At 49.3% G+C, this 16,001-nt stretch overlaps 1 pseudogene; it reads right to left on the bottom strand.

Moving 5' to 3' along the window:
• LOC112219040 overlaps nucleotides 1-16,001 on the bottom strand; it is a 61,803-nt pseudogene continuing 45,802 nt past the window's right edge.

The raw sequence follows: 16,001 nt of genomic DNA, 5'->3' as shown, positions 1-16,001 counted from the left end.
ACCTAAAACAGGGCATTTTAACTAGGATTAAATGTCATGAATTGTGAAAAACTGAGTTTAAATGTATTTGGCTAAGGTGTATGTAAGCTTATGACTTCAACTGTACCTACTAACAACTATGTGAACCATTTTTCACCAAGCCGTTCACTGCTCCCATACCTTCTATCAAAATTGGAGGTACAGTCTTTCAGGTTGGAAGCAGGTGAATATGGTCACCATAGAGATAGAACAATCGCTATGATCGTCATCATCCACTAGGGCTGTACTGGCCTCAACAGTATCTTGTAATATGTATTGAATGGTCCAGAAATATGGGAGGTTGGTGTTTGAATACAGCACCACGTACGGCGACAGAACAGAGAAAATCCCAAAACGTCAGACTCTGCTTCAGCAAAGATGTCGGTTTGTCTGTCTGTCACAGTTGGAGTGTTGAGGTGGAAATAATGGAAATCAATGGACAAAACCACAAAAGAAAAAATGCCACCACTTCCAAATAATAAAACATCTATACACACATTGCATGTTTTCTTTTAAAGTGACTGAGCCAGTTAGAATCTTCTAGACAGTAGTTGGATTTGTAGCAGCAAATTCTCTCTTATCCCCAATAAATATAAAATGTATAAACATCTCTATATTTAGCCAGTTTCACATTGGCCTGGGCCCCCAGGGGTCCAACAGTACTGTAGATAGGGGCCCCTGGCAGAAAGGGGGGGACACACAGAGGGCTGGTCCTCCTACCCCCCCCGTGACCCCTTGTAGACAACCATCTCTGGGACTGAACCATCTCTGTCTGTATAACTCTTCGGGTAGGTAGGACATCCTCATCTGTTGAACACACCACCGTTCGGAGTCTTCAGAAGAGCATGCTCTGCCTTCTGTTCTTGCCGTTGCCTGAAGGTAGCAAAAACAACAAAATGAAAAGTAGAAATGAATAATTACAAGACTACTATTGTTTTATGTTAAAGCAGTAGCGTATTAGAGGGCTAAGCCAACTGAATAGAATGTTAATAAAGTAGGTCAATGGAGACTATTTAGAGGCGCTATAAAATATATTTTCAGGGACCGGTGTGTTTTTGAGTGTTAGTAAAAAAAAATGTTTTTAAATATATATTTTCCAAAATAAATAAATAAATAAATTTATGCCTGTGACAGGCACACCTTTTATATATATATATATATATATATAAAAGTGGTACTAATGTGGATCCCTGACGGACTCCTGACGGACTCCACTAACCTGACTCAGGATAGTTAGAGTTCCTATAGCCTGGGTCTCTCTGCAGCTGAACCTCCTTCAGGGTGAATATGGATATGCCTGTCAAACACACGTGTCAGAAATAGAAAGTTAAAAAGAGAAAGATGAGGAACACACCACACAGAACACTCTTTGTATATACACTGCTCAAAAAAAATAAAGGGAACACTTAAACAACACAATGTAACTCCCACGTCAATCACACTTCTGTGAAATCAAACTGTCCACTTAGGAAGCAACACTGATTGACAATAAATTTCACATGCTGTTGTGCAAATGACAATGACAACAGGTGGAAATTATAGGCAATTAGCAAGACACCCCCAATAAAGGAGTGGTTCTACAGGTGGGGACCACAGACCACTTCTCAGTTCCTATGCTTCCTGGCTGATGTTTTGGTCACTTTTGAATGCTGGCAGTGCTTTCACTCTAGTGGTAGCATGAGACGGAGTCTACAACCCACACAAGTGGCTCAGGTAGTGCAACTCATCCAGGGTGGCACATCAATGCGAGCTGTGGCAAGAAAGTTTGCTGTGTCTGTCAGCGTAGTGTCCAGAGCATGGAGGCACTACCAGGAGACAGGCCAGTACATCAGGAGACGTGGAGGAGGCCGTAGGAGGGCAACAACCCAGCAGCAGGACCGCTACCTCCGCCTTTGTGCAAGGAGGAGCAGGAGGAGCACTGCCAGAGCCCTGCAAAATGACCTCCAGCAGGCCACAAATGTGCATGTGTCTGCTCAAACAGTCAGAAACAGACTCCATGAGGGTGGTATGAGGGCCCGACGTCCACAGGTGGGGGTTGTGCATACAGCCCAACACCGTGCAGGACGTTTGGCATTTGCCAGAGAACACCAAGATTGGCAAATTCGCCACTGGCGCCCTGTGCTCTTCACAGATGAAAGCAAGTTCACACTGAGCACATGTGACAGACGTAACAGTCTGGAGATGCCGTGGAGAACGTTCTGCTGCCTGCAACATCCTCCAGCATGACGGTGGGTTTGGCGGTGGGTCAGTCATGGTGTGGGGTGGCATTTCTTTGGGGGGCCACACAGCCCTCCATGTGCTCACCAGAGGTAGCCTGACTGCCATTAGGTACTGAGATGAGATGCTCAGACCCCTTGTGAGACCATTTGCTGGTGCGGTTGGCCCTGGGTTCCTCCTAATGCAAGACAATGCTAGACCTCATGTGGCTGGAGTGTGTCAGCAGTTCCTGCAAGAGGAAGGCATTGATGCTATGGACTGGCCCACCCGTTCCCCAGACCTGAATCCAATTGAGCACATCATGTCTCGCTCCATCCACCAACACCATGTTGCACCACAGACTGTCCAGGAGTTGGCGGATGCTTTAGTCCAGGTCTGGGAGGAGATCCCTCAGGAGACCATCCGCCACCTCATCAGGAGCATGCCCAGGCGTTGTAGGGAGGTCATACAGGCAGGGAGGCCACACACACACTACTCTGGACTGGACATTACATCAGTTTGCCTGAGTGTTTTAGTGTGACATCACTCTCTGGATTTTGTTGTCAGTGTAAAAAGAAAAAGTGTGGTGTTATTTTAGTTTCCACTTTATTTTATGTGTGTCACTCACTCTCTGGCAGTCCATGGGTTGATAAATTTATTTCCATTGATAACTCTCTGGCAGTTTGTGTGATTTTGTGTATATGTCACTCACTCTCTGGCAGTGTGTGTGTGCGTGTGTATATTTCACTCACATTCTCTGGCAGTGTGTGTGTGTATATTTTATCACTCATTTTTTCTGGCAGTGTGTGTGTGTGTATATATCTCACTCTCTGGCAGTGTGTGTGCGTGTATATATCACTCACTCTCTGGCAGTGTGTGTGTGTATATATCACTCACTCTCTGGCAGTGTGTGTGTGTGTATATATCACTCACTCTCTGGCAGTGTGTGTGTGTGTGTATATATCACTCACTCTCTGGCAGTGTGTGTGTGTGTATATATCACTCACTCTCTGGCAGTGTGTGTGCGTGTATATATCACTCACTCTCTGGCAGTGTGTGTGTGCGTGTATATCATCACTCTCTGGCTCACTCACTCTCTGGCAGTGTGTGTGTGTGTATGTATATCACTCACTCTCTGGCATCACTCACTCTCTGGCAGTGTGTGTGTGTATATCACTCACTCTCTGGCAGTGTGTGTGTGTGTATATATCACTCACTCTCTGGCAGTGTGTGTGTGTGTATATATCACTCTCTGGCAGTGTGTGTGTGTATATATCACTCACTCTCTGGCAGTGTGTGTGTGTGTGTGTGTATATCACTCACTCTCTGGCAGTGTGTGTGTGTATATCACTGACTCTCTGGCAGTGTGTGTGTATATATACTCTCTGGCAGTGTGTGTGCGTGTATATATCACTCACTCTCTGGCAGTGTGTGTGTGTGTATATATCACTCACTCTCTGGCACTCTCTGGCAGTGTGTGTGCGTGTATATATCACTCACTCTCTGGCAGTGTGTGTGCGTGTATATATCACTCACTCTCTGGCATATCACTCACTCTCTGGCAGTGTATATATCACTCACTCTCTGGCAGTGTGTGTGCGTATATATATCACTCACTCTCTGGCAGTGTGTGTGCGTGTGTCCCCAGGCTCCTGAAGTAGGGCTGTCTCATCGACTCATCTGCAGACATCCTCTGCTTGTGTCCTCGTACTGAGAAAGCTGTCTCATCGACTCATCTGCAGACATCCTCTGCTTGGACTCGTACTGAGAAAGCAACGACAGAGAAACAGTGTGTGTGTTTGTTTAATATCACTCAGCGCGTGTGTGTGTGTGTGTGTGTGTGTGTGTGTGTGTGTGTGTGTGTGTGTGTGTGTGTGTTCGTGGACAGGAAAGCCATGACAGAGAAACATCCACAGTGCTAATTAATTCCTGCCTCCAGGAAGTTAAATAACTAATGTTAAATATGCCACAATACAACTCCATGAAGCTACATAAATACACAATATTAATTCTGCAGCACTGCGCTGTAAACATCTGCATTCTGGTCAAGTTGTTATTGCTGTGTCAAAGCCATATGTACACTAAGTTTTCCTATGAAATTCTACCAAGTACACTGTCCCAATGTAACAACAACATGCTGCAATTTATCAGATACAGGTGTTGGAACAGTGGTGCAACTCAGAGGATTGTTTATTCAAATGAGTCAATCTGTTTGTATCTGTAGTGGGACTCACTTTGAGAAATGACAGCAGCAGTTCAATGCCATCGGTATCCAACCTGAGAAGCACAGAAAGGGAGGGAGGGAGGGAGGGAGGGAGGGAGCAAGAGACCGAGAAAGAGGGAGAGAAAGAGGGAGAGAAAGAGGGAGAGAAAGAGGGAGAGAAAGAGAGAAAGAAAGAGAGAGCGCAGTGGTAAAGGTGTTAGATCAGTGGGAGTGACTCATGGTGGTGTAGTGAACTCTAGGAAAGAAGCAGAGTAAACTATTCCACAGGATTTCCTCCACAGGAAGGGAGGTGTACGCACACACATACACAAACAAAGAACACTTTTTCTCTTACAAAACCCCTTTTGAAAGCAGAAGGGCCAGTAATTCCACTTCAGTAAAAGGAAACACCCAGTGTTGACATGTTCATTTCCCTGGACACCAGCTCATGTTCATTTCCCTGGACACCAGCTCATGTTCATTTCCCTGGACACCAGCTCATGTTCATTTCCCTGGACACCAGCTCATGTTCATTTCCCTGGACACCAGCTCATGTTCATTTCCCTGGACACCAGCTCATGTTCATTTCCCTGGACACTAGCTGATTTAAGGACATGTTGCTGTGCGGGAATCTGTAAGTTTCTTCGGAAAAAGGCGCCTGCTAAATGACCATGTTTCAAATCAAAGATGGTCAGATGTTTTTAGAACTCTGCAGTGGTCTAACGTGGTCTACTAGTGTCCTACTCTTGTCGGTCTGAAAACATCTGACAAACATTTCATTATGAGTGAAATGTCCCTTTAATATGATGTAACCGCTGCAACAGATCTGTACCCAGGCCTGCAGCCCTACATACCTGGGAGCATGGTTGATGAGAGGCTGTGTCTTGTACTTGGGGAACTTGTAGGACTTGAACTCATCCATGGAGGAGATGCCAGGCCAGCTGTCCTCTGAGGGTGTTCCTGTTGGAGGGGGGAGAGGGCAGTCACAGGGGCTCTAGCATAGCAGCTGACTGTCTACAAAAATGTAGGTTAAATAAAAGGTTAAATAAAATAAATAAATAAAAGGTTAAAAGTAGAATTTAATGCCTGGTGCCGTGGCACATACAAGCAAATTCAAAATGACACACACACACATTACAGAGAGCAGATATATTTAATTTCACCATGTCATGTTGTTTTCCCACCACCAGGTGGCAGCACTCACCCAGCAGTCTGAAGATGAGGTGCAGTTCGTCCTCCACAGCAGAGCCAGGGAACAGAGGCCTCCCGGCAGCCATCTCATAAAATATACAGCCCACACCCCTGGGGTTGAAAAGATGAGGTTCGGGGTCAAATAAGAGTCAATACAGGTCTTCATAGGGGGAGTCTGTACCCAACATTCACTTAACTTTTCCTGCCCTCCACTGTAAATGAGATGCATGGCTATTCTCATTATTCAAGGGAACATAAGGATGCCAGAGCGTGGTAGATACAGAGGTCGATATGGGGGTCAGGATGGATTTCAGTTTTGCATATATAATTCAGATTAGAAGATCATGGCTCCTGATAACCTATGCTCAAGAAATGCTCATGATTCTACGCTGGTTCTCTCATGGTTCTACGCTGGTTCTCTCATGGTTCTACGCTGGTTCTCTCATGGTTCTACGCTGGTTCTCTCATGGTTCTACGTTGGTTCTCTCATGGTTCTCTCATGGTTCTCTCATGGTTCTACGTCACCTCAGCTCACTCACCACATGTCTATCTGTGTGGAGTACTCAGAGGATCCCAGTAGAACGTCAGGAGGTCGGTACCAGAGCGTCACCACCTCGTTGGAGTACGTCTTAGTGGGGACTGACTTGGCCCGGGCCAGACCTGGAACAAAATAACAAGGAGTTACACAATGGAACATTACTGTCTTCACTGAATAGACCGGCTCATTGTCAGCAATCATGCCGAACTGAACCAAGCTGACCTGTACTGTGCTGGCCTGGTTGCGCCTCCACCATAGTTGCAGAAATCAGACTAAGTGAAAAGGAAATATCGGAGCTAGCTGAGTACGGTTCAGGTCTGCAGGAAAGTGTGAAGAGCGTTATAAACGCCACAGAACCCAGGGTAGAACGAGAACATGTCTCTTACCGAAGTCGGCCAGTTTGAGTTCTCCTCGTTCGTTGATGAGCAGGTTCTGAGGCTTCAGATCTCTGTGTAGAACCTTCCGTCTGTGACAGTAGGACAAACCTCGCAGGATCTGAAACAAGAAGATCTGAGACAAAACAACAAAGATGATGTCAGACCTCTGCTGGTAGTCAGGACACTTCTGTGGAAATATAAATCATGTAGTGTAATCAGCAAAATGATAATCATCTTCAGCTACTGTGCATGGTGGGTAGGAAACAAAGGCTTGTTAGTTTCTCGAATATCTCCATTCGATCAGAATAACTATTTTTCCTTTTTCCAGAGAGAATTTAAAATTTGAGGTGTGAAACCAAAATCACACAGACACCTGTCAACGGGCGTGAAATTTGTGTGTGAGAGTAGCGAGCATCAATTCACAAACTCTGCGTAGCGTATGACAACCGAATTGGCATGAAAATCCATAATAAAACTGTTCGCTATTCAGCCACCGGTAATTCCTTTAAAAAAATATTTTATTTTTGAATTTTACCCCCTTTTTCATGGTATCCAATTGTTGTAGTAGCTACTATCTTGTCTCATCGCTACAACTCCCGTACGGGCTCGGGAGAGACAAAGGTTGAAAGTCATGCGTCCTCCGATACACAACCCAACCAAGCCGCACTGCTTCTTAACACAGCGCGCATCCAACCCGGAAGCCAGCCGCACCAATGTCTCGGAGGAAACACCGTGCACCTGGCAACCTTGGTTAGCGCGCACTGCGCCCGGCACAGGAGTCGCTGGTGCGCGATGAGACAAGGATATCCCTACCGGCCTAGCCCTCCCTAACCTGGACGACGCTATTGCCAATTGTGCGTCGCCCCACGGACCTCCCGGTCGCGGCTGGTTACGACAGAGCCTGGGCGCGAACCCAGAGTCTCTGGTGGCACAGCTGGCGCTGCAGTACAGCGCCCTTAACCACTGCGCCACTCGGGAGGCCGGGAATTCCTTTTGACCTTAGATGTCCTACGGGGGCCACCGTAGCTGGACAAGTTGTTGATTTGCTAGCTTATGAGGATGTTGTTTCTAATATATCCAAGCCATTTATAAACAACTACATCTCATTCTTTCTACAGTATTCCCTCTTGATATCAGAGTCCTGGAGTTTCCCAGCCATAGTCTGCCTCGACTATTTGATGGAAATCACCACAGGCAGGTTGCAATCCTTTTCAAATATGGAGCCTATTTGACTGATAAACCTTAGCCCGATACATGTTAAAAACTACATCTTTAGTCTACTTAGCATTGGGAAGATCATAATGATTCCCCAAATTCCTTTTCTACAAGCGACCCAGGTCATTTATCTGCATTACTCCGCGTAGACGTAAGAACAATAGCCTTGCTTTCTAATTTGACGCGCTACGATGCCGTAGATGCTCGAGGCCCGTATGTTCTCTCTCACTGACTCGTACCACGCTCGTTCGTACGCTTTTAAAAAAAACAACACTTTTGTTGGAATTGAGCTTGACACGTTCAAGTGATTAAGTCGATGTTCCACTAGTCACCAGCAGGGGGAATAGGCTTTTAGCACTGAAGGAGCCTTGTGACTCTACGGCGATACGGAGACCTGGCAGGCAATCTGAAGACACTACCACTCACCTTGACGTTCTGCATGCTCAGGATGTTCCCACAGTCGTCCATGTACTGCTTCAGGTCCTTGTCCTACAAGTGAGTGGAGAGGAAGGGGCAGGCATTCAGTCAACCGGGAAGGGGCAGGCATTCAGTCAACCGGGAAGGGGTAGGCATTCAGTCAACCGGGAAGGGGCAGGCATTCAGTCAACCGGGAAGGGGCAGACATTGTCAAACAGGAAGGGGCAGACATTGTCAAACAGGAAGGGGCAGACATTGTCAAACAGAAAGGGGCAGACATTGTCAAACAGGAAGGGGCAGACATTGTCAAACAGGAAGGGGCAGACATTGTCAAACAGGAAGGGACAAACAAAATCAAATCAAATTTTATTTGTCACAAACACATGGATCGCAGATGTTAATGCGAGTGTAGCGAAATGCAGTAATAACCCTACGAGTAATCTAACCTAACAATTCACAACTACCTTATACACACACGTGTAAAGGGAAGAAGAATATGTACATAAAGATATATGAATGAGTGATGGTACAGAATGGCATAGGCAAGATGCAGTAGATGGTATCGGGTACAGTATATTTAGGAAGAGTAATGTAGGGTATGTAAACATTCTCTTAAGTGGCATTGTTTAAAGTGGCTAGTGATACATTTTTTACATACATTTTTCCAATATTAAAGTGGCTGGAGTTGAGTCAGTATGTTGGCAGCAGCCACTCAATGTTAGTGATGGCTGTTTAACAGTCTGATAGCCTTGAGATAGGTGTTTTTCAGTCTCTCGGTCCCTGCTTTGATGCGCCTGTACTGACCTCGCCTTCTGGATGACAGCAGGGTGAACAGGCAGTGGCTCGGGTGGTTGATGTCCTTGATCTTTTTGGCCTTCCTGTGACATCGGGTTCTGTAGGTGTCCTGGAGGGCAGGTAGTTTGCCCCCGGTGATGCGTTGTGCAGACCTCAATACCTTCTGGAGAGCCTTACGGTTGTGGGCGGAGCAGTTGCTGTACCAGGCGGTGATACAGCCCGACAGGATGCTCTCGATTGTGCATCTGTAGAAGTTTGTGAGTGCTTTTGGTGACCAGCCGAATTTCTTAAGCCTCCTGAGGTTGAAGAGGCGCTGCTGCGCCTTCTTCACCATGCTGTCTGTGTGGGTGGACCAATTCAGTTTGTCCGTGATGTGTACGCCGAGGAACTTACTACCATCTCCACTACTGTCCCGTCGATGTGGATAGGGGGTGCTCCCTCTGCTGTTTCCTGAAGTCCACGATCATCTCCTTTGTTTTGTTGATGTTGAGTGTGAGGTTATTTTCCTGACACCACACACACCTCCTTCCTGTAGGCCGTCTCATAGTTGTTGGTAATCAAGCCTACCACTGTAGTGCAAACTTGATTCAGTTGGAGGCACGCATGGCCACGCAGTCGTGGGTGAACAGGGAGTACAGGAGAGGGCTCAAAACGCACCCTTGTGGGGCCCCCAGTGTTGAGGATCAGCGGGGTGGAGATGTTGTTACCTACCCTCACCACCTGGGGGCGGCCCGTCAGGAAGTCCAGTACCCAGTTGCACAGGGCGGTGTCGAGACCCAGAGTCTCGAGCTTGATGACGAGTTTGGAGGGTAATATGGTGTTAAATGCTGAGCTGTAGACGATGAACAGCATTCTCACATAGGTATTCCTCTTGTCCAGATGGGTTAGGGCAGTGTGCAGTGTGGTTGCGATTGTGTCGTCTGTGGACCTATTGTGGCGGTAAGCAAATTGGAGTGGGTCTAGGGTGTCAGGTAGGGTGGAGGTGATATGGTCCTTGACTAGTCTCTCAAAGCACTTCATGATGACGGAAGTGAGTGCTACGGGGGGGCGGTAGTCGTTTAGCTCAGTTACCTTAGCTTTCTTGGGAACAGGAACAATGGTGGCCTCTGGAAGCATGTGGGAACAGCAGACTGGGATAAGGGTTGATTGAATATGTCCGTAAACACACCAGCCAGCTTGTCTGTGCATGCTCTGAGGACGCGGCCGGGATGCCGTCTGGGCCTGCAGCCTTGCGAGGGTTAACACGTTTAAATGTTTCACTCACATCGACTGCAGTGAAGGAGAGTCCGCAGGTTTTGTTAGCGGGCCATGTCAGTGGCACTGTATTCTCCTCAAAGCGAGAAAAGAAGTTGTTTAGTCTGTCTGGGATCAAGACATCCTGGTCTGCGACGGGGCTGGTTTTCTTTTTGTAATCCGTGATTGACTGCAGACCCTGCTACATACGTCTTGTGTCTGAGCCGTTGAATTGCGACTCTACTTTGTCTCTGTACTGGCGCTTAGCTTGTTTGATTGCCGTGCGGAGGGAATAGCTACACTGTTTGTATTCGGTCATGTTTCCGGTCACCTTGCCCTGGTTAAAAGCAGTGGTTCGCGCTTTCAGTGTCGCGCGAATGCTGCCATCAATCCACAGTTTCTGGTTTGGAAACATTTTAATATTTGCTGTGGGTATGACATCACCGATGCACTTGCTAATAAACTCGCTCACCGAATCAGCGTATTCATCAATGTTGTTGTTTGACGCAATGCGTAAACATATCCCTGTCCACGTGATCAAAGCAATCTTGAAGTGTGGAATCAGATTGGTCGGACCAGCGTTGAACAGACCTGAGAGCGGGAGCTTCCTGTTTTAGTTTCTGTCTATAGGCAGGGAGCAACAAAATGGAGTCGTGGTCAGCTTTTCCAAAAGGAGGGCGGGGGAGGGCCTTATATGCGTCGCAGAAGTTAAATAACAATGATCCAGGGTTTTACCAGCCCTTGTAGCACAATCGATATGTTGATAGAATTTAGGGAGTCTTGTTTTCAGATTAGCCTTGTTAAAATCCCCAGCTACAATGAATACAGCCTCAGGATATGTGGTTTCCAATTACATAGAGTCAAATAAAGTTTGTTCAGGGCCATCGATGTGTCTGTTTGGGGGGGAATATATACGGCTGTGATTATGATCAAAGAGATTTCTCTTGGTAGATAATGTGGTCGACATTTGATTGTGAGGAATTCTAAATCAGGTGACCAGAAGGACTTGAGTTCTTGTATGTTGTTATGATCACACCACGTCTCGTTAACCATAAGGCATACGCCCCCGCCCCTCTTCTTACCAGAAAGATGTTTGTTTCTGTCGGCGCGATGCGTGAAGAAACCAGCTGGCTGCACCGACTCCGTTAGCGTCTCTCCAGTGAGCCATGTTTCGGTGAAGCAAAGAATGTTACAGTCTCTGATGTCCCTCTGGAATGCTACCCTTGCTGGGATTTCTTCAACCTTGTTGTCAAGAGACTGGACATTGGCGAGAAGTATGCTGAGGAGCAGTGCGCGATGTGCCCCTCTCCGGAGCCTGACCAGAAGACCGCCTCGTTTGCCCCTTTTACGGCGTCGTTGTTTTGATTCGCCGGCTGGGATCCGATCCATTGTCCTGGGTGGTGGGCAAAACGGAGGATCCGCTTCTGGAAAGTCGTATTCCTGGTCGTAATGATGGTGAGTTGACGTTACTCTTATGTTCAGTAGTTCTTCTCGACTGTATGTAATAAAACCTAAGATGACCTGGGGTACTAATGTAAGAAATAACACGTAAAAAAACAAAAAACTGCATAGTTTCCTAGGAACGCGAAGCGAGGCGGCCATCTCTGTCGGCGCCGGAAGTAAACTAGACATTGTCAAACAGAAAGGGGCACAGAATACAGCAGCAACACAAAACACCCAACACAGCATCTAGATAGAACCTGCCGGGACTACAAGTGATGTGAACTTAAAAATACTTTAAGGATCAACCAACAGCACATGAACAAAAAATAAGATCATTGTATTTGTCAAACTATCGCTTTCATTTCACATTCTACTATCTAGTCTTTCCACTGTAGGCTAGAAGTTGTAACAGAAGGGAATGTTTTTGTGCCTCTCACCAGGTACTCGAAGACTAGCGTCAGGGACTTGTCTGTGTGGATGATGTCATGCAGCGTCACTATGTTGGCGTGTTTCAGGTCCTTCAGTAAGGACACCTCTCTGATAGCAGTGCAAGGTGCTCCCTCCTCGTGCTCCAGTCTGATCTCCTTCAGAGCCACCAGGTTGTCTGTCAGTTTACTCCTTCCTTTAAACACTGTAGCATACGTCCCCTGGAGGGAGAGAGGGGGGGGAGAGAGAGATGAGAGAGAGGGATGGAAGAGGGAGATGAGAGAGAGGGAGAGAGGGATGAGAAAGGGAGAGAGGGAGAAAGGGATGAGAGGGGGTCAGAGAGGGAGATGAGGGGATGAGAGAGATGAGAAAGGGATGAGAGAGGGATGGAAGAGGGAGAGGGGAGGGGGGTGAGAGATGAGAAAGGGAGAGGGATGGAAGAGGGAGAGAGGGATGAGAGAAGGGAGGAGGGGTGAGAGAGGAGAAAGGGAGAGGGGGGTGAAGGACTAACAGATCCAAAGTTATTATTATGATGTGATGAACTATATTACATTTAGACTGCGTTGAATCACTGATCTATAAATCACCTTCCATCCCAAATAACTCGTCACTATGTGACCCAGATGAGTGTTTCTGCACCTCTCCTTGACCAAACTGATCCCCTCTAAAACACACTGATGATCAGCAGAGGTGAGGGGTCAAGGTCTCCATGAACTCAATGACCAGGTTTAAGGTAGAAGGAGCGGTGGTCTTTAAGACATAGTGAGCAAGTAGGATATCAGGGAGGGGAGAAAGCCAAATCGGTATGTGTCTGAGCACAGAGAGAGAGAAAGAAGCAACACACACACACCTCTCCTAACTTGTCCAGTTTGATGTATGTCTCAAGCTTCCCGAATCCAATTTCAGACTGAAAGAAAAGATGAATAAACATTTATGTTAATGAGGTTCATGTCCTTGTTAACAGTGAACGACTTATACCTACAAACGTTTCACAAAACCTTCTGGCGGCCGTGTGTGTGTACTATATGGTCCCACTGGGTGTAATTTCATCTGACATTGGCTTTGATGTTGTGAAAGGGAGGAGGCAGTTTGGTGCATGTGAGTGGAAGCATGTGATTCGCTTAACAGAACAGTGAACCATACCGTTCCTCTATTCTCATCCTGACAGGCAGCAGCATAAACACACACAGCGGTGCCGACACAGACCATTCTGAGATGAGATGTAAACAGAAGACAACAGGGAGTGGAGGAGACCAGGCGTGAGCTCTCTGGCAGTCTCCCTCTCGCTCTCTCTGGCAGTCTCCCTCTCCCTCTCTCTGGCAGTCTCCCTCTCTCTGGCAGTCTCCCTCTCTCTGGCAGTCTCCCTCTCTCTCTCTCTGGCAGTCTCTCTCTCTCTCTCCCTCTCTGGCAGTCTCCCTCTCCCTCTCTCTGGCAGTCTCCCTCTCTCTGGCAGTCTCCCTCTCTCTGGCAGTCTCCCTCTCTCTCAGTCCTCTCTCTCTCTCAGTCTCTCTCTCTCCCTCTCAGTCTCTCTCTCCTCTCTCTGGCAGTCTCCCTCTCCCTCTCTCTGGCAGTCTCCCTCTCCCTCTCTCTGGCAGTCTCCCTCTCCCTCTCTCTGGCAGTCTCCCTCTCCCTCTCTCTGGCAGTCTCCCTCTCCCTCTCTCTGGCAGTCTCCCTCTCCCTCTCTCTGGCAGTCTCCCTCTCCCTCTCTCTGGCAGTCTCCCTCTCCCTCTCTCTGGCAGTCTCCCTCTCCCTCTCTCTGGCAGTCTCCCTCTCCCTCTCTCTGGCAGTCTCCCCCTCCCTGGCAGTCTCCCTCTCCCTCTCTCTGGCAGTCTCCCTCTCCCTCTCTCTGGCAGTCTCCCTCTCTCTGGCAGTCTCTCTGGCAGTCTCTCTCTCCCTCTCTCTGGCAGTCTCCCTCTCCCTGGCAGTCTCCCTCCCTCCCTCTCTCTGGCAGTCTCCCCTCTCTCTGGCAGTCTCCCTCTCCCTCTCTCTGGCAGTCTCCCTCTCCCTCTCTCTGGCAGTCTCCCTCTCCCTCTCAGTCTCCCTCTCTCTGGCAGTCTCCCTCTCCCTCTCTCTGGCAGTCTCTCTCTCTCCCTCTCTCTGGCAGTCTCCCTCTCCCTGGCAGTCTCCCTGGCAGTCTCCCTCTCCCTCTCTCTGGCAGTCTCCCTCTCTCTGGCAGTCTCCCTCTCCCCTCGCAGTCTCCCTCTCCCTCTCAGTCTCCCTCTCCCTCTCAGTCTCCCTCTCTCTGGCAGTCTCCCTCTCCCTCTCAGTCTCCCTCTCTCTGGCAGTCTCCCTCTCTCCCTCTCTCTGGCAGTCTCTCTCTCTCCCTCTCTCTGGCAGTCTCCCTCTCCCTGGCAGTCTCCCTCTCTCTGGCAGTCTCTCAGTCTCCCTCTCCCTGGCAGTCTCCCTCTCCCCTGGCAGTCTCCCTCTCCCCTGGCAGTCTCCCTCTCCCTCTCCCTGGCAGTCTCCCTCTCCCTCTCTCTGGCAGTCTCCCTCTCCCTCTCTCTCTCCCTCTCTCTGGCAGTCTCCCTCTCCCTGGCAGTCTCCCTCTCCCTGGCAGCCTCTCCCTCTCTCTCCCTCTCCCTCTCCCTCCCTCTCTGTCTCCCTCTCTCTCCCTCCCTGTCTCCCTCTGTCTCCCCTCCCTGTCTCCCTCTCTCTCAGTCTCCCCTCTCCCTCTCTCTCTCAGTCTCCCTCTCCCTCTCTCCCTCTCTCTCTCCCTCTCCCTGGCAGTCTCCTCTCCCTCTCTCTCAGTCTCCCCTCTCCCTCTGTCTCCCTCCCTCCCTGTCTCTCTCTCAGTCACCCTCCCTCTCTCTCTCACCCTCCCTCTCTCTCTCCCCTCCCCTCTCTCAGTCTCTCTCTCTCTCCCTCTCTCTCTCTCTCTCTCAGTCTCCCCCAGTCTCCCTCTCCCTCTCAGTCTCCCCTCCCCCTCTCTCCCTCTCACCCAGTCTCCCTCTCTCTCTCACCCACCCTCCCTCTCAGTCTCCCTCTCTCTCAGTCTCACTCTCCCTCTCTCTCCCTCACCCTCTCTCTCTCTCTCAGTCTCCTCTCTCTCTCTCTCCCTCTCAGTCTCCCCTCTCTCTCAGTCTCCCCTCTCTCTCTCTCTCTCTCCAGTCTCCCTCTCTCTCAGTCTCCCTCTCTCAGTCTCCCTCTCCCTCTCTCTCAGTCTCCCTCTCCCTCTCTCTCCCTCTCCCTCTCAGTCTCCCTCTCTCTCTCTCTCTCCCTCTCTCTCTCTCTCTCTCTCCCTCTCCTCTCTCTCTCTCTCTCAGTCCCTCTCTCTCTCTCTCTCACCCTCTCTCTCTCTCACCCTCTCAGTCTCCCTCTCCCTCTCACCCTCTCTCTCTCTCTCCCTCTCTCTCTCTCTCTCACCCTCCCTCTCAGTCTCTCTCTCCCTCCCTCTCTCTCTCACCCTCCCTCTCTCTCACCCTCCCTCTCCCTCTCAGTCTCCCTCCCTCCCTCTCAGTCTCCCTCCAGTCTCCCTCTCTCTCAGTCCCTCCCTCTCTCTCACCCTCCCCTCTCTCTCTCACCCTCCCTCCCTCTCTCTCTCTCTCTCACCCTCTCCCTCTCAGTCTCCCTCTCTCTCACCCTCCCTCTCAGTCTCTCTCTCTCCCTCCCTCTCTCTCTCTCACCCTCCTCTCTCTCTCTCAGTCTCCCCCTCCCTCTCTCTCTCTCAGTCTCCCTCTCCCCTCAGTCCTCTCTCTCACCCTCCCTCTCTCTCACCCTCCCTCTCTCTCTCACCCTCCCTCAGTCTCTCACCCTCTCCTCCCTCTCCCTCTCACCCTCCCTCTCCCTCTCACCCTCCTCTCCCTCTCAGTCACCCTCCCTCTCTCTCTCAGTCTCCCCTCCCTCTCTCTCTCACCCTCCCTCTCTCTGGCAGTCTCCCTCTCCCCTCTCTCCCTCTCCCTCTCTCTGGCAGTCTCCCTCTCCCTGGCAGTCTCTCCCTCTCTCTCCCTCC

The sequence above is a fragment of the Oncorhynchus tshawytscha genome, linkage group LG19, assembly GCF_018296145.1.
Source record: "Oncorhynchus tshawytscha isolate Ot180627B linkage group LG19, Otsh_v2.0, whole genome shotgun sequence".
NCBI classification, from domain to species: Eukaryota; Metazoa; Chordata; class Actinopteri; order Salmoniformes; family Salmonidae; genus Oncorhynchus; species Oncorhynchus tshawytscha.
Note: the sequence above shows the minus strand (reverse complement) of the source record. Positions and strands in the feature narration are given on the sequence as shown.